This window comes from Gouania willdenowi, chromosome 7, assembly GCF_900634775.1.
Source record: "Gouania willdenowi chromosome 7, fGouWil2.1, whole genome shotgun sequence".
In the NCBI taxonomy this organism is placed as follows: Eukaryota; Metazoa; Chordata; class Actinopteri; order Blenniiformes; family Gobiesocidae; genus Gouania; species Gouania willdenowi.
Window position 1 is genome coordinate 37,727,952 of NC_041050.1, and position 5,402 is coordinate 37,733,353.

The following is a 5,402-nucleotide window of genomic DNA, read 5'->3' on the forward strand; positions in this document are numbered from 1 at the left end:
TTTAAGAATGTGAATTATAAAGTTTTATGAATGTTTTATGATGTTTTGGAATGTGACATTTAAAAAAATAATTATATGAATGTCAATAGATTTTGTTTTAAGGGTGACTTTTAACAGCTGTCCAGGGACAGCAGATGATGAAATAATAATAATAATAATAATAATAATAATAATAATAATAATAATAATAATAATAATAATAATAATAATAATAATAATAATAATAATAATAATATAGCCATTAGGCTAACTCTGGTACATTTGCTATAATGATAATAAATTAAATAATTAAAATTAGGCAAAAGCAAAGGCAAATACTATTTGGCAATTTGAAAAAAATGGTAAAAATAACCTGTTTCTGGATTTTGTTGAAAAGTTTATTCTTTTTACTAATTAAATTGAAATTAATAATGCAGGAAAAACAAAAGACTGACCTTGACCTTAAATATGACCTTGAGCGAAGGTCAATGTCACACATTGAAAGGAAATGTTGTTCAATGGTACCAGTCTGAGCTCTGGATCTCAATTTGTGGCCAAACTATCGGGAAAAAAGTTTTTTTTTTTTTTTTTGTGATGTCATCAACTTTGACCTGTACCAATCTTTTTACTGTTAGGTCGTACAGCTTTGGTCTAATTAAATAAAATACTCCACTTCAGATGAGCTTTTCATTAATGTAAGCATCAAACTTGTACAATAAACATTCGTAGAGTTATGGAAAATGTATGTTTTTGACACTTGACGTGACCTTAACCTTGACCTTGATATTTTGGCTCAAAAAAAGGTCGACTGCACATCGTTGACATTGTCCCTATGAGATGACATACGTGTCATTAGTGCTGCATTAATAGAATAGGAGGAGTTCCAGGACAAAGGAATAGTACAGTACTCTAACCAGAACAATGTATTTGTTCTCCTGTTATTATTGTATATTAATAATTGGTCGTGAAGGGAGGAGAATGAAAAAATCAGCTTCACTTGCAAAGATCAGGTGTTCAAGACATTTAATGACACTGTGAGATCATCAGAACCGCTCAGAAACAGAAGAAGAAGAAGAAGAATATGGAATCAGAACAGTATCATAATGAATGAACTCTTGCAGGGTTTTTCAGATACAGATTCATCAGCCAATCAGGTGTGTTTGCTTTCAGCCAATCATTTGGCTTCTTACATTTTCTCTACACTTATAAACCAATTGCAGAGCTACTGATATGTGCGCATGCGCAGTGTTCAAACGAGAGTGTGGAGAACATGTATATTATATTTAATTTATTCTACAAGTGTGCCTCAACATAATATTTGTGAAGTAGAGCGTGTGCATTTCAGAATTTATATCACAAGTTTGCATAAAATATATATTTGCGAAACAGATCGTGTGCATTTGTGAATGTGAAATACAACGAAGCATGTGCATTCATTCATTATGATACTGTTTTGATTCCATAACAATCTGCTGTTTGTTGTCATGGTGAATTGGTCCTAGTCAGCTTCCGTAAATATTGTGTTTTGAGTTTATTCTCAACATTTCGACTTTAATATTCTTCATTTGCCCAACATTATTTTCTCCATCAAAATGAGCCAAAATCCTCTGATTAAAGAGAAAAAACTGCACCGTTGACATGGAAACACTGGTGATGGTTTATCACCATCTGCAGGAGAGTAAAGGATGCTGCACTAAAGACTGTGTGTGTGTGTGTGTGTGTGTGTGTGTGTGTGTGTGTGTGTGTGTGTGTTTATAATTATTACAATTAGAAAAGATTTGGATGAAAGATTTTCCAGAAAAACTAACTCTAAACCTGAAAGTTTATCCTGATGGTGGCGCTAGAGAACAGGTCAAGGTTTCATTATTCAGGGATTATTTATGTATTCAACTAATAAACAAAGTGTCTGACACAAAAATATCCCTGTGGTCAAATTGACCCCTAGAGTCAAATCTGTTAGTAATATTTGAAGATAACAGGAGGGTTAATAGCAGGATTGGGGTCAATTATAATTGTAATCACGTAATTGATAATTCTAATTGTAATTTAAAAAATATGTTTCTGTTGTAATCATAATTAAATTGTAATTGCATGAAAATTCTATAAAAAATGTCAATTATAATTAGGCAATACTTGTATTCACGAGGTAAATACATATTTGGCATTTGAAAATTGGCTAATAGAATTGTTGTTGTGTGTATTTTGTGGTTGAGTAATGTCCCTTAATATTGTTCTTTTTACTAATTCAATTCAAAGTAATGATGCAGGAAAAACAGAAGACTGACCTTGACTTTAAATATGACTGTGTGCGAAGGTCAAGGTCGCACATTGAAAGGAAATGTTGTTCAATGGTACCAATCTGAGCTCTGTATCTCAATTTGTGGCCAAATTATAGAGAAAAACAGTGTGTTTTCATTTTTTTTGTGACATCATGAACTTTGACCCCTACTGGTCTTTTTACTGGTAGGTCTTACAGCTTTGGTGTTTTAATAAAATAAAATACTCCACTTGAGATGAGCTTTTTATAAATGTAAGCATCAAACTTGTACGATAAATATTCATAGAGATACGGAAACGTTTGTTTTTCGGCACTTGATGCGTTGTTGACCTTGACCTTGACATTTTGGCTTTAAATAAAGGTCAACTGCACATCCTTAACATTGTCCCTATGAGATGAAATATGTGACATTAGTGCTGTATTAATAGTCTAGGAGGAGTTACACGACAAAGGAGTTGCGGAAGAAAAATAATAACTCCTACGAGAACAATTTAACGTAAAAGTGGGGAACCATGTTACAGTTCTATGTACAATTCTACACGTGTTACCAACTATTTCAGAACAAGCTTTCCCACATTTTACTATTTACATTTTTTTTTTATTAGGCTATTTATTTTAGGCTGAATAATTGTAATTATTTGTAACTGAACTTTAGTAATTGAGAACGCAATTGTAATTGACTTTTTGAGGACAAAAAATAATTCCAATTCAATCGAAATTGGAAAAAATGCTGGTCACTGTAATCAAAATTGAACATGAGTAATCGAAAATGTAATTGTAACTGCGAAATGCACCGTAATTGACCCCGCCCCTGGTTATTACATCATCACAACAGTAAACTGGTATTTCATTATTTTACCATTTTTAAATGGCGTTACGCTTTGCACCAATCGTGCAACAAGACGTGGATTTGACCACAAGAATAAAGCCATTTTAAGACACAAACTGGAATTAGAATTTTTATTAGTAGGTACCCCCCCCCCCCCCCCCCCCCCACACATTCATTCATAAATCTAGTGAGTTTTCTGCAGTTTCCAAATAAAACAGCTGGTATGATGTTCTCACCACCACAAAAAAAAAAAGGTTTTAAATACTATAAAAATAATTCAATTGCACAAAATAATATTATGCCATTTTGCTTGTGATTAAATCTGTGCAACGAAGCCACGAGACACGGGTGGTCCTTTAGGGATTTTATGTTTTTTTTTAAGAAAAGCTGAAAGCAACGAAATAAACCAGACACAGCGTTGGGTTAGTGTGCCCTCATTCTATCCTGTTAAGGTTTAGTCGTAGCAGTTTTTATCTTTTTGTAACAGTTACGTTTATGTCGTGATCAGAAATTGAGATTTAACCGCGACATTTACAAAATAAATCAAGACAGGAAGTTCAAACTACGGTAAATCTGGGTCCCAACAGTATATAATGTCGTTCTGATAGATACGGTTTCCTTCAAGTCCTGATCAAACACACACACACATACATAAAGTACAGTAACAACACAATTCTTGTAAAAAAAAAAAAAAAAAAAACACATGTAAACATAATAAAACAAATTAAAAAAAAATGGAAAGGACAAACTGGAAGTGTATGAAACCATTGAGGGACTAAGCGATGATTTGAAAATAAAGTTTTAAATTCAAATAAAGGCAAAGTTGCTTGTCTGTTGGAGTCATTTTGCAAACGTTAATGTCCAAGTGTAAAGATTTATGTAGATATTAATGAAAATAATATCGCTGCAGTGCTTCTATCACTTGCTGTGGTGAGATTTGCTTCCATCAGGTTTATAAAGTAACTTTAAAGGACTTTTTTTGTCCCCAATGTTTGAGAAATCATTAAAATGCTAATTTTATTTGTATAAATAAAGAAAAACGGACAAAAAAAAGGCCAAATGTGTTTCATCTTATCCTCCTTTTGGATTTTTAACTGCTAGCACGTGTAGCATCCATCTTCAAACATGTCAAAGTTAAAATGTTGTGGAAACGTGTTGTTCTGAACAAAACAAATACAATCATTGTGTCAGCAGTACTTTTACGCCCTTGTTTGTATCTTTTGAACCTCGTTTTGGGATTTTCCACCATGAGCATCATCAGCTGCACGTTCATAATTCACCATTTTCTAACGGGTTTGCATTAGACGAAGACAACACAGAAAATACTCCTATAAGCTGGTCAGATGTTCACACTACGTCCTGTGAATGTTAATATGGCTTTAAGGTTGTTTTTATACATGTTTATGCACAAAATGTGGTAAAAGAAGCAGATTAAAGCAGCCTGCCTTCTAACTAGTGACAGATAACTTAGTGGCCACGCCCACAACCTCTAGCCTGGCTGCTGGTTGATTCTGAACTTGCATTTTTTTGGTCATAAGAGGAGATTAAATATATTATTTTGTGTCTAGGATTCACTCTTTCTGCTTTAAAGTTGCATGAATTCCCGTTAGAAGTCAAGCAAAGCAGATTGATGAAGCATGTGGAGTGAATCTCACAGCGGGTTTAAAGGGATCCCCCACTTTTTTTATTTTGACAAATGTGGTTTAAAACCTTTAAAATATACTTATTATAATATCTATGTCTAACAAAATACATGATTTTGCAGCATATTTGTTTGTTTAACTTTGAAAAATGGGACGACTTTACCATTTTAGAGCCTGTGTTCCTACACCTTGAAATCACATGATAGATGATGTCACACGGCCCCACTGCCTGTAAACATCCCATTGTTTTCTATTGGAGTGAAACATTCAGCCTGATTTTTAGATCATTTAGTAGATTTTTAGGTCAGAATGACAAGTTGTGCTGTTTTTAGTTGCTTTAAATAATCAGGAAAAGTTAAAGATGTCGATGTAAACCTCTTTGGTTTAGCATAAGAACAGTTCCAACTCTGTTGTTTGATAGTGCACAATAAAGCAGAGAAGAAGAGCTCTCCTAATGAATCTTTACTCTCCCTTAAACAGTACGCTGACACGCTCTGGTGGCTGAAGTTAGTGAGTAAATCACAAACAGTTGAAGAACTCCCACCCAAAAGGACATCTATCCTTAGGATTTGTGCGTCTTCAACAATCCGTGATTTACTGGCTAACTTCAGCCACCAGAGCGAGTCAGCGCACTAAAAGTTGCTTAGGAGAGCTCTTCTTCTCTGCTTTATTG